Source organism: Solenopsis invicta, chromosome 10, assembly GCF_016802725.1.
Source record: "Solenopsis invicta isolate M01_SB chromosome 10, UNIL_Sinv_3.0, whole genome shotgun sequence".
Taxonomy (NCBI): domain Eukaryota; kingdom Metazoa; phylum Arthropoda; class Insecta; order Hymenoptera; family Formicidae; genus Solenopsis; species Solenopsis invicta.
The window spans coordinates 6214551-6229252 of NC_052673.1; the positions used below are offsets into that span (position 1 = coordinate 6214551).

The 14702-nt window shown below is 29.2% G+C and overlaps 1 protein-coding gene across 2 annotated transcripts in view; it reads right to left on the bottom strand.

Annotated features, from left to right (window-relative positions):
- Window positions 1-11821, bottom strand: part of LOC105197019 (sodium- and chloride-dependent GABA transporter 1) — a 269127-nt gene extending 257306 nt beyond the window's left edge. Inside the window, exon 1 of one of the 2 annotated variants that reach the window (XM_039454541.1) lies at window positions 11561-11821. The gene's annotated coding sequence lies outside the window, so the exon portion shown is untranslated. Of the gene's footprint in view, window positions 1-11239 lie in introns of both variants that reach the window. The other variant, XM_039454540.1, reaches the window with a different exon arrangement.
- Between the last annotated feature and the right edge of the window lie 2881 nt (window positions 11822-14702).

Below are 14702 nucleotides of genomic sequence, written 5' to 3' on the forward strand. Positions count from 1 at the left end.
TAAATGTTTAACTTATATTAATTATATTTATTATTTTGAACAGAAAAAATTAATGTTTTACAACACTGTAATTGTTGTTATTCTTTAGTTTGGTGTCATTTTATTTTGAAGTAACTAAGAGAAATATTTGCAATTAAACAAGTTATGAATAAATAATAATTCCTTTATTCATAATTTGTTTTCCGTACATACTGTGACGTATTATCAAAAAAAATTTTACTAATTTTAGCGGTTTAAAAAAAATCACTATTATTTTATTACTACTATTATTATTATTATAAAACTTTTATTTCAACATTTATTGTATTGTATTGATTTGTCTTCATGCTCTTTCGCGTAGTCAACGCCATATAAGACAAATCCGTTTTATTGTAAAGTAATATCGAACGCACGAATAAGTAGGCGGTACCATGCGTGATTTTTAATTATTCTTGGAAAATGAAAAAATTGCACCATAACTTTGTCATATACCATTGAATCCGTAATAAAATAAGCTTTAGTTTGCTTATAAAAAAAATAAAAATTTTGAAAAAAATAGATAAGTGGTGGAAGAAAGTGTAAAATAAAAAAATATTTTTTTATCATTATTATAAAATACTCTTCAAGCCATTTAATTTTTAAATAGAACAACAGAATTTTCTCTATCTCTTATAGTTTCGACGATACACGCTTCAAAAGAAGAAAACCGATTTTCTTCAAAGGGATATTTCACCCCCTAAAAGTGCATTAGGGTACGTACAAAAAAATACGTGTCCCTTATTTTTAACTGTACTACAATATATATTAAACTCGTTTTAATCTGAGGGGGACACTTCCGTTAGTTTCCTTGTGAGAAAAATGTCCGGAGAATAACAATCAGATTATCTTGTTAAAAAGTAACAAACGGATATTTCCGATTATTCAGAGCGGAATGTGCAAAAATGAACGGATAATCTGTTTTTAAATGACTGTCCGACAAATTATTTCTGGATATTCCTATCTAAATAATCGAAAATATCCGTTTGTTACTTTTTAATGGGATAAGTCCAATCAAAATTTTTCTCAATGTACAATTTCTTATAATTAATATAAATTATTTTTTTTAAATGTTAAATAATTGTAACATGTAAAATAATACATGTTCATCATTAGTATCAGTACGTAGATAGAACATTAAAATTTTTATCATTTTCTACAATATTTTAAAAAGTTTCGACTGAGTTCTTCGTAAGCTACAAATGTTCATCTGGCGTCTGTTACTCAAAAAATCTATAAAAAAATGATCAAAGTTGAACGTTTAGATCGAAGATAAATGCTTCTAAATACCAAAAAGAAATAAAAAAACACAAATGATAACGAGTATTAAAACAAATTACTGAAAAAACAACTTAAAAGAGCATTCTTCTATTGAATAATTAAGCAGTGCCCTTGCATTGTGTCTTACTAATTAAATATTAAAGGATTCCAGCTAAAATGCAAAGCGTTAAGATATTGACATAAAATATGTAATTGCAAGGAAATCATTAATTAATAGTATAAATCAAAATATTTTTTAATTAATAAATAATAAAAGACAAAAATGAGTTAAATTGGTTATTATTATAACAAATAATTTATCTTAGTAATAACAATATATTAGGTGCGCAACTAAGTTCTTGCTGTTTTTTTTTTATGAAAATGCAAATTTATTGTGAAAAAATGGTTACAAATGAATCATTCAAAGTATTGCCCATCGCTAGCTACAACTTTTGCCCATCTTTCTGGCAGAGTTCGAATACCGTTACGATAAAAGTGTTCGTCTTTTGAGGCTATCCACGAATCAAACCATTTTTTGATGTCTTCATATGAGCAGAACTGCTGACCATGTGCCATCGAACGGAACAAGTAATAATCGGACGGCGCAATATCTGGGAAATATGGTGGGTGGGATAGGACTTTCCATTTGAGCGTTTCCACGTAGGTTTTAACGGTTTGGCAACATGAGGCCAAGCGTTGTCATGCAATAGGATCACTTTGTCATGCCTCTGCTCGTATTGTGACCGTTTTTCACGCAGTGCTCTGTTCAATCGCATCAATTGAAGTCGATACCGTTCTCCAGTGATGGTTTCGTTCGGTTTCAACAGCTCATTCAGCGTCTTCGAATGTTTTTGGCCTTCCTTCACGCGGATGGTCGTCAACATCGAAATCACCGTCTTTAAAGCGACGGAACCAATCACGGTACGTTGTTTCACTTAGAACAGCATCTCCGTAAACTTTTTGGAGCTCTCGATGCGCTTCAGCCGCTCGATGCGCTTCAGCCGCCGTTTTCTTCGAATGAAATAAGAAAATCATCACTTCTCGCAAATGACGATTATTTGGCACAAAATCAGACATTTTCACACAATCAAAAGTATATGACACCAAAACAAAATCACTAACGTGTCAACGCGGTTTGTTTACCATATGTCTAAGCTTGGTTCATGATGTTTTGAATATGTCTAAATCGACCAACACTTACTGCTGGAGCCATCTATTGACAAACAGCGGGAACTTAGTTGCGTACCTAATACTAACGACGGAACGTTTTGACCTAACTTGGTCTTCTTTATCTGCCAATAATTACAAATTTAAATGTTTAAATACAAATTAAACAAGAATGCTTTCTACGGTCGCAGCTAGGTCTTCGTGCTTGAATTATTTGTGTGATTTTATATACTTTCCTCAAGTTCATGTTTCCTCAAGTTAAATGTTTAATCCTACCTAATATGTTGTTTATAAACATTTATTGCATACTTAATTATTTTGTAATTATTTATAATGTATAATATATCAGTTGCAATTATAATGCAATTATAATGTAAATTAATATTTATGATACATACGCTTGTTAATAAAAAATAAATTAAATAATCAGAAATCAATGTAGCAATGTATTAAAGTTTAAATATTTAAAGAAACTGCCTAATTAAAATTAATTCAACATATAGTCACAAAAATTTCCGCACCAACCTGTAACGTTAAATGTAATTTTATCTGTATACTTCAGTATAAAATTATAATATAGAATGAATAAAAAAAGATTTAAAAAATAATTTCAACAATTATCATTAGCAATGCTCAGTTTTATTTTTTAGAAAAAAAAAGTTGGCCAAAATGGAGTCGTTAAGCTTTAATGATAAATAAAAGCTAAGTTTCCATTATCAACGAAGTATTTTTACTACTTAAATATTCTTTGAATATAAATCTTTAAATATATTATTAAATAAAACTTAAAAAAAAAATTTTTTTTTTTGAAAAAAGTTTAGAATAGGCATTTCTACCCACAAATGGAATAAGATTCCTATAGCAAGAAATGTCATCGTGATATTGCAAAGATGTATGACAAGTAATTATGGCACAATAATATTACAACGATGTCATGCAAATGTCCGCTTTATCATAAATATAATGTCGCTACATCATTACGATACGAAATAAAACGTTGCAGTGATGACAGATTCGATTTTAATGAGAACAAAACAATATTTTTTTAACATTTTAAAAAACATTTTTTGCAATAAAGAAATATTTTTAACAACGTTAAAGTTAACGAAATAGTTCACTTTTTTTACATTAAAAAAATATTTATTTTAATATGGCTAAAAATATTTCTTTTTATATTATATAAAATAAAAATAAATATGCTCTTTCAACATTAAAAAAAATATTTTACAATTGTAAACAAACTTTTCTTAACATTAAATAAAGTAGAAAATAAAAATGTTTTCTAAAGCACGAAAGAATACTTTTTTCTCTGTGAAGCCAAGTACTATGATAGAATTATACCATATTGTCATCTTTTTTATTGTGGGGATGCTAGCTTCACAGAGATATTTTCTCGGGAATTTTTTTTTCCAAAATTTCCAAAGTTACCCATCTAAATTTGCACTACTACCAACGTTGCTTGACTTTTATGTCTTCTGCGAACTGATGTCTAAGGGCCACTTTCACCAACGTCGATTAACTTAATCGCTGATTAGTCTATCGGAATTGACCAATCGCATTTGTCGTTTTTACTTAATGACAAATACGATTGGTCAATTCCGATAGACTAATCAGCGATTAAGTTAATCGGCGTTGGTGAAAGTGGCCCTAAGTGATGATCTATACATATTGTGTTGATAGATCAGGTCCAATATATCGAAAAGATAAAACATATATAATTAAAGCATATTATTTACATACGTATATATATATATATATATATATATATATATATATATAAATAATTATAATCTTTTTACTGATTTTTACATTGTGGAATAACATTTCTGGAATAATTTTTCTGTTATTTGTTTAAATAAGAATACAACTAGAAAAAAAGTTAAAATGAAACAATAAATTAAATATAAAAAATTTTTTTATTCTTTAATTGAAAAATTGTTATTACAAGTAATTAATGTAAAAAAGATATTAAATACACGTTTTTTAAATATTTAAAATAATAGAAGAGAAAAGGGTAATATTCCCATTTTCATTTTATTGAATAACTTTGTTTATAATTAATATTTTCTATTGAAACTTGAACAATTATATTCGTCAAAGTGTTGTTTGACAGATTCTAGACACAAAGTAACGAAATGTTTATTATTTAGGACGTGATTTATAAAAGTCTAACACTCTGCATAATCGGAGGAAGAAAAAAATGGTTATAATATGGCTATCCATGAAAATAATTTTAAAAAATTAGTTTAGTTTAAAAGAAACACAGTACCTTGTTATAAAATTATATATTTTTAATTTTCCATTGTTTAGAATTTTTTTGATTTAGAATTTTCCTGCATTCAGAAACTTTAGATATACCATTAGAAGTTTCATTAAGAATATTATTTTATCCCTGTTTAACATTAAACAACAAACAAAATGATGTCTCTAATGTTTCTAAACACCGCTCTTTAGAACGACAATCGATTTATCGAAGAAATATTTCGATATAAAAATTTGGCTTAAAAAATCATATTAACAAAATTCCATGTTATTGTTTTAACTCGAAATATATACGGCCGAATAAAAAGTTAAATAACAAAAAAACACTCGAGTGTATGTATCTTTGTGTGATAATACACTCAAGTTTAAGAATAATGAGAAAACATATGTAATTACAGGTTAAAAGTGTATCTTGAAAAAGTTTAGAAGTGCTCAAAAGTAAAAATGCCTTATAACAATTATAAGTCATTATGTATTAGCATATTAGCATCACTAAAAAACGGTGGGCTATTAAACGAATAACTCCATAAGCAATTGTTAGACTACGTCACCTAATATCGGAAATAATAGAGGTAGCTATATTGTCAACAGTATTATAGCCATAATACTTTCTTCTCCTCTAATATAAAATAAATACTAATTAATGCTGAATTTATAATTAAATTAGGGCGGAAAAATTAAGGCTGAATTAATATCAAATAAAGATTAAATTAATATTAAATATACAATAAAATATATTTCTTCAAATCATTATCTCAAATGTGTAATTAATGTTAAGTGAGTATTAAGTTAATGTTGAATAAATGTTAAATGTAAAATAAATATTTAATTAATATAAAATAAATATTATTTTTACAATAAAGCTGTACAATGTGTAACTAATAAAAAATAGACATTACAGAAACATTAAAAAAAAATTATCTACTCATTTAGATATTGCTATGATATCATATTTTGAAATACACTGTCATAGTACTGCAATTTGAATATTGCAAAATAGTATTATATATGTATATATTTTTTAAATAAAATCAGTTTATTGAATGTGTAATTTACATACTTTTATTTCTAAAATATACGAATATATAAATTAAGATTTTGCAAATTTTCCTTGAAACATAATATATATATAAAACTTAATTTAAAATTATTTATTTAATTTTTTCATGTAACATAAATTCTTACGAGGTGTGGGAGAAAGGTATGAGACTGATTTTATTTCTATACATCAATGTTATCCCCCTCAAAGTAGTTCCCTTGGGCAGCTATACATCGGCGGAGGCGTTATTTCGAGTCTTCGTAGCACTTCTGGAAGACTTAAACTAGAATCACCTTTAGCTCCTCAATTACGCTTCTTTAGACCCAGATTTCTTCAGTCATCTTATCACTGGTGATGAATTATGGATTTTTGAATATGATCCCGAAACAAAACGTCAAAATGAAGAGTGGCACACTAACAAATTTTCTCGACCAAAGAAAGCTCAAATAAGCAAGTCAAAAATCAAGTGCATACTTATTTGTTTTTTTAATAGTAGGGAGATTGTTCACAGAGAATTTGTGCCTCCAGGACAAACTGTCAACCAAGTTTCTTATAAAAAAGTCCTTGAAAAACTTTGAAAAAGAGTGATTCGCGTCAGATCAGACATTATGGAGACTTGGATGTTCTACCATGACAACGCTCCCTGCCACACGGCCATTTCTATCAACAAGTTTTTGACGAAAAAAGAGATTTCTGTGATACGCAACCTACCCTATCCGCCGGATCTCAATCTGTATGACTCTTTTTTATTTCCCAAGAAAAACCACTTCAAAAACCACTTAACCCTTAAACACATAAGTGGGTCCAAGAGACCCCATATGAAGTTTCAAACGCTAGCTATGTGAAGACGGAATGAGATAGGAGGCTCAGACCAAGACGTAAAAAAAAGTTTGAAATCTCCTCTTTCAATTGATATGGTTGATCAACTTTTTTGATCAATTAGAATTTGAACGGCACGGCAGCAAAGTTTTGTTAGGGTCAATGCAACCCATATAGTGTGTAAGTGAAACTTTTTTGTGAGTAATTTTATATAAAAAAACTGGACAAAACATGTTCAAACAGGTCCATTCACGTATGTTACTCTGTCTAAAGTTCAAATACTATAATGCTTTAAAAAAGAGGACTTCTGCGTAGGGTCCAATATATCCAAAATATATTATCAAACTCATCAATTTTCAATTTTAGACACCTTGAGTTAATCAAAAATACTTGATATTTGCCTTGTTGCGTATATTTTTTAATAGAAATGGCACTGACATAATTTTTTTTTTTTAATATGACTCTTTAACTTTAAAACGCCGTATTGTAAAGTTTTTAAAAATTTTTTGTTGCAAAAATATGATTTAAAAAAAAAGTGGATTTTTAGACACCCAAAAATACCTCATATTTTCCTTGTTATTGTATATAATTATACTTTTTAAAAAGAATAATAATACCATAATTTTTTTTAAAAAAGTATGACTTTTTAGTTTTAAAACCGTATTTGAAAGTCCGTAAAAGTTTTTTTGTTACGGAGATATAATTTTTTAAAGGAAAAGTGACTTTTTGAACAATTTCTAATTTTTACTTAATGGTTTTTTTTTAATAACTTAACAATAAATTATTTTTCGGCAATGCCGATTATGCAGTCACATTTCTAAGAGATTCTAAACTTTCATGTAAAAAAAGGATAGTTGAAAAATATTGATTTGAACCAAAGCTATAACTTCTCAAAGTTAAAAAAGTCTTCCAGACCCGAAAATGTGTTTACGTATTTTACGGGATCAGTGTGTATAAGGGTTAAAAAGATGTTATCTTGGTACTATCGATAACATCTAAAAGAGCGTAACCGAGGAGCTGAAGGTGATTCCAGTTAAGAACTTCCAGTAGTGCTACGAAGATTTGAAACGCCTCCGTCGATGTATAGCCAATCACAGTATTAGTTCTAATGCTGTGATTGGTGATAAAAGTGATCCAAGTTATTCAAATGCTCTTGAGGCATGCGACGCGAACAAACTTTACAATACTAATATCACAAGTAAAAAAATGAAGTAAAATCAGAAAAAAATCGCAAAAAATATAAGTTATGATTTAACTTAATAACGCAACTGTCTACTTCGCTGGTTTTTGGGTAACTTTCAACGGTCGAAAAGCCACATCTAACGCGTATACTCAATTGTATAATAATTTCTGCATTTGAATCGCACGATACAGAGAATGCCTTGTCTTACCATGCCATCCTGTCTTGCCCCACCTTCCTCTATTTCTTAATTATATTAATTCTACCTCTGTCTAAATGCATTTAAAGTAAAATAAAAAAATTCGGTATTAATATCTGGAAAATATTAATTTGTATAAATTCCCACATAACACAAAATATTCTTTCAATATTGCAGTAATACTGCAGCATATCAGAAATATTACATACAATTAACGAGTAGAAAATAGACTAATGAGAGTCAGCGCGGATCAAAGAGTGCAATCACAAGTATCGATATTGAATTATTTATTCAATTCAAAATTACAAAACGAACGTTTCGACTTAGAAACCGTCATTAGTTCTATTTCTAATGTCTGTACTATTTTTCGTTGCGCTGAAGACGACTCCAAAGCGAGTCAAAACGTTTGTTTTGTAATTTTGAATTGAATAAATGATTCAATATCGATATTTGTGATTGCGCTCTTTGACCCGCGCTGACTCTCATTAGCCTATTTTCCACTCATTAATTATATTTAAATTTCGAGAGTCCGGAATTAATTAATTGAGAAATATTACATGTTACTGTAAGATATAACAGAAATATTACTAACATATTACACGTTGATACATAACATTAAAATATTACAGTAATATTATTACAATACATAACACCCTAAATAGCAAGATTATATCAAATGATGTTTATGAGTCTTATTGATATCAACGATGTCATTAAGACGTCATTATTAAGATATCACAAAATTCACACACACACACACACACACACACACACACACACACACACAGGATTCACAAAATTGTATATATATATATATATATATATATATAGAAGATATATATTATTAGAGTATACGTGTATATGTATCGGGTATACATACATATATAAGGTGAAAATGAGGGGAAAATGAGATCACTCAGAAAATAGATGTATACTGAACTATCAACTTCAATAGACACTTTCGTTGGAATTCAATGGAATTCATTACGATTACTAAGAGATCTCCCTAAAAAAATAGTTATCAACATTCCTCTTTAATAACTAATTAACTGATTTCAACCAAAAATTCGTTATAAGAGTCAAAATTTCATGGTATAATTCAGAATTCATCTAATTATACCGGATTTCATCGAACTACACCAGACTTCGCCGCACTTCATCGAACTTCGAGGAATTCAATGGATTTCAAGATTCAACGGACTTCTAGCGAGTTGTACACCGGAATTCAAGAGTGGTTACCCCCTCGGGTGAAGACAGTTATGGAATACCCGTTTTAATATTGACATTAGTTCAATATAAATGTATTATTAAAACTTCTAATTTATTCATATGGTACATTCATATATTTCTACATGATTCTTGATATGATGCAATTGTTTGTATTGTAGTATTGGCAAAATAATGAATTTATCTTTGCATGGAATTCTAAAAACTTTTATACATATGTTTTGGTAGAATTATAATTCTATACATCTGTTTTGTTTGGCTATGGTTATGCCAAGAAGTTGTGATTTGCATAGTGTAGTAAACAAATTCGTATTAGGTTTTTTCCTATAGCGTATAGATTATTATTTTGACTCTTAGCAATATTGTGGACGCAAACGACAGTATTATTCTTTAATAAAACGGAGTTTTTTTTGTTAGCCTCACAATTTAAATAAAATAAATCTAATTTCAATATTTTATACAGTTCTTTACAATAACATTTATGGTCCAATGGACTATCTTTGTGATCTTTTCAAAAAATTTTTTGTTACATACTTTGGAACGATTAATATAAAAATTTACTTATTGTTAGTTTATAAGTGTGTTTATAAGTTATATTTAGATTTATAATTTTTTAGTTTAATAACAGTATCACTTATTGTGTCAACTAATTATATCAATGTTATATTTTTCTTCTATATCTAATGTTAAACGTACAACTTTTAAAATGATATTAAGAATAACAATCCAATAAAAATAAAAAAATCATTAAAATAATTTATTTATTTAATTCTTTGTAATATTATATAAATATCACGTACATATTATATAATATTATAGTAATACGACTATGATGTATTACCATAATATTACTGTAGTTCATTTTCGCGGACATTATAATATTACTGTATCATCTTTCAGTTTTAACAATATTTCTATTGGTATATTAGTAATATTGCAATGGAAAAATAATATTGCTGCAATGTTGCTATAATATTACGTGTTATGTGGGTTATTTTTAATTTCATTTCCTAATTATTAATTGCTTTCAATTACACTTCTTAATGCTAAAAGCATCTTTTCAAAATTATTTCCCGTAGTTTACGTTTATCAGATGTCTCTTTCCAAAGTCAGTTTCCAACTGACAGCAAGTCGCAACAAAATACCAGATTTAATTTTAGTCAATCAGATTTGAATCAAGAAAAATTTCACTGAATCAAGGCTCGCGAACAATTCTGCGGAAAGAAGAGCAAGATATTTTCCAAAGTATGCAGAAGAAGGAGGATAGACAGTGGCCATTGATGCAGCCCATTAAATACGAATGTCCGGCAGGGGGTCCGTATAATAAATATTGCGATAGTACGTGTTTCCTTGCTCCTCCCTTCCCACCACCGTCACCCATCTCGGATCCCTCTTCCTCTTCCACGCTCATAAAAAACAGCTATATTCTAATTAGCCGAGAATGTGTCGTTCCGCGTGTCGTTGCAAGCGACGTACCGGAATTTTCACCGTCATTACTAGTCTTCTTGTCTCAATGGAAAACTAAAATTCTGTTAACTTTTTTTCCATTCGAAATATTAAGAATATTTCTTTTTTCAAGAAATGCAAACATAGATAGGTAAAGTAATTATGAACATGTAGCATCGGATTTGATAGTTTCAACTACTATATAAAGTATGTATATATACTTCTGAAATGTTATACTTAAGCAATAAAATTGTTTAAGCCACGTAATATCAGGTTGTCATGTTTAAAATCTTAATCTAGACCAAGCGTAATTAACTTAAATAATTCCCACGTTTACAAGTTAATACAATATTTTACTTTAATACATATTATTTCCATTAAACTTCATTTCAATTACATTAGCATTGCACAACAAATTGTCGTTATTTTTTATTAGTCTTTACACACGCACATACATGCTTCTTTATTAAATTTAATTTCTATTATATATAAAGACTGAAGAATAACGTTCTATAAATTAAACCAATTGTTTCTATTATAATTTTGCACTAAATGCGCGATAAATTTGCCGTTATTCTTACTTAAGCTCAATGTTATTATGCTGATTCTGAAGCTATGTACAAACCTTATTAAATCCGGCAATAAAACCTCATATGGAAATCACTAGCCACGGAAATAGTCGCAAGTGAATCGTTGCAAAACAGCTCGGTGTCACTTCAATGTCGACAAGCAGAATAAGTCTGATTTGTTTTTATACACTGCACTTCCTGAGCACTCTTGGTGGTAATGTAGTTTCACGCTCAGTCGGAGTAATATCCACAATTTCGATAAATAAAAATCTTCGGTAATCGATGAAATTTCAACTAACCGAATAGCTAGACCGATCTCCAGTTCTCCGCGACGAAAGGCCCGATCTTAATATCGAAATCAAAGTTGATGTACCCACCGCGAAATTCCAGCTATTCCTCGAAGAACCATCGATCTCGAAAGATAATCTTGAAGTGCAATCCACGCGGGTCACGATCGTTCGTATTTGCCTGCCGCGGGTGTACTGGCTTAGAGAACACCACGCGGTACCACGGAGAAAGAGAGAGAGAACAGTGATTCTCTACGTTGCGAGCACAAGTGTTACCTGCGGGATACTGTGTAATCGGTTTCAGATCTTTCATGCACGCCGCGTCAACCGGCAGTGACTGAAATCGTCGTGCAGGAAGAAAAATCCAGAGGTTCCCCCTTTTTCCTTTTCTCCCCGCTCATAATGTACACTACCGCACGCCCTTACACTCTCCCCCGTCCTAATCGACATTGCGGGATGTTATCTACCGATATGCTAAAGAGTGAGAGAGAAAAAACGAATGAATGGAAGGGGCAGAAAGAGAAGAAAGGGGGTCATATCAAAATCGCAACAGTATATCATCATCAAGTTGACATTTATCTATTCCTCCCTATCTCTCCAACCCTTTCTCTCTCTTCCTCTTCGTCATGCTCACAACTGCATGTTCTTTTTCGCCCTCTTAATTTCGCCGTTCTACAAAGTTTTATATATTATAGATTTTTTTGTAAATATCAATTAATTCACCTCATCTTATTCAAATCTTCCACGCGCTTTCAACTTCATGAGTTTTAACCGCAATACGAGATATTATAAACGTTAACGTATTTGTACACTAGCTTAGTTGCTTAAAGTATTTCGATACAAGTTGTTCAATAACTATAAAACTTTATCGAAAAATTATGCCAGTAAATAAATACTTTTAATTTTACATCTTGTGTTCTTAAAATATAGTCGTTTAAGTAATAGTATCTATTTAGATACATTGAGAAAAAAGAGTTGTTAATTTGATTAAATTTTTCAACTTTTCAAATAGCTAGTTTCCCTAGTTATGTTACTATTCAATTTAATAAAAGTACATTGCCTGAATTGCTATATTTTTTTAGGAAAACGGCTTCCAATTTTATTTATGATATTGTCGAAAACGTATGCTGAAAAGTTATTTATAACAAGTTTTTGGAAATTTTATATTTAATAAGTTCCATACACTATTGTTCTTTAATTGCTTGAGGAAATAATTTCTTTCCTGTAGCCTTAGGGACTGGCGTCTTTGTTATAAGCATGGTATAAATAAGACAAGGGTATGCTCTTGCGCATATTTCCAAAAGTACTAATCAAGAATTTGTCAAAGCCTACGTCACACTAAGCGGCAATTTTAAACAATACAAAATAAATGTGTTTTTTATAATTATTAACTTATCAATATGTAACAACGCAATAACAAGAGAATTATATTTTTTTGTAATTTTAGATATATATTTATATATATATATATATATATATATATATATATATATATAAGAAAGACCAGGGCAAATTGTTAGACGGTATAATTCAATAATTGGAAATATCTTTTCATGGGTACATATTAAAAATTTACTTTAAGCACTGTAAACACGTCCTAATGTAGCGATTTTGCTAAAGTTTTGTTGGCAACAGCGTCATATTGAAGTCGTAGTAGTGAAAAATGTGTTTTGCGACAGTCGAAGTAATTTCTGATAGTCAGCATTTCTTCAAAATTTAAGTAAAATAATAAAATTTTTTTCAAAACTTGGAATGTATTGTGTCCAGTTAAATGTATTTAGAACATTTTGTGTTTACTTTTTACTGTGTGATGTCTACTTTTGTCGATCATACGCAATAATGCGCACAGTTGATGTTAGGGCTATTTGTAATACCGAGCACCGGGGCGATTCGTTAATACTGATTGCAGCACCTATGGGTAACCCTAACCTTGCATTGACTGCGATACGAACGTCTAGAATTCTAAAGGTGGTATATTAAGTCAGAAAGGATGAGAAAATACCGATAAATTACGGTAACTTTTCATATTATTTTTCCGAGAATTTATGAGAATTTATAAAAGTTTGTAATTTCTATAAAATAAAAATAATTTTCCGTTTTCAAATTGTTTTAATGTTTTTATATAGACATATAGTGAATGTTAGATTAATAATCGTAAATTTGATGGTTGATAGTATTTGATATCGTGGTGGGAATGGGAATATTACTACATACCTACTGCGCTAAGTACCTAAATTCTGCAAATTTTTCTTACGTTGGTAGCATTAATCATAGCAGTAAGAGTTAGCAGTACTCGGTGTAGTTGTAAAACGGCGCTTCAAGGGTAACACTAATCACTAGTTTGTAGCGTTTTTCAAAATGCCGAAACCAAAAAGCATTGTGTGGAAATTTTTTAAAGTAATAGAAAAAGACAAGTGTCTTACAAGTCGTTTGACGATTGAAACAGCTGGAAAATTGACATACATATCATTTAATTTGAAATTGGAATTATCGAAAAAAAGTTTTCAAAGAGAAAAACAAAAAAGAATTATGTTTATTACTCCGTGGGATGATAAGGAATTTGGTCTTTAGGCAGAAGAGTTAGAAGCCGAATATGCTGAAGATAAAGAAGAATATAACTTTGAAGATTTGTCTGACAGTTCTGAAGTTAAAAACTAAAACAGTCTATTCTTATTAAAATTTTACGTTAGAGAAAGAATAGCTATTAATTACTGAAAAAGTTAAAAGAGACCAAAGCAGAGATTAACACTTTGTCATTTATGTAGCTTTAGCTAAGTATAATTTATCTACTTAGCTCTATTTGTTCAAAAAGTTATTTAGATTTTAACTTATTAATTTAATCGAAAATCAAATAAGCTTTTAAATTAATTTAATCGCTTAAATTAATAGGTACTTTTTGCTAATGTAAAATCTTGATAAGAATAAACTTTTATTTTTCAAGAGTCTTATTTGATTTCTGATTAGATTGATAAATTTATAATAATTAACAATATTAATTTTCTGACAGATCAAAACAGTGTGATACAATATGTGATACTAAAGCAGAGAATATTTTGTTATTTATGTAGCTTTAGCTAAGTATAATTTATCTACTTAGCTCTATTTGTTCGAAAAGTTATTCAGATTTTAACTTATCAGTTTAATCAAAAATCAAATAAATTTTTTAATTAATTTAATAGCTTAAATTAATAGTTATTTTTTTGCTAATGTAAAATCTTGATAAGATTGGACT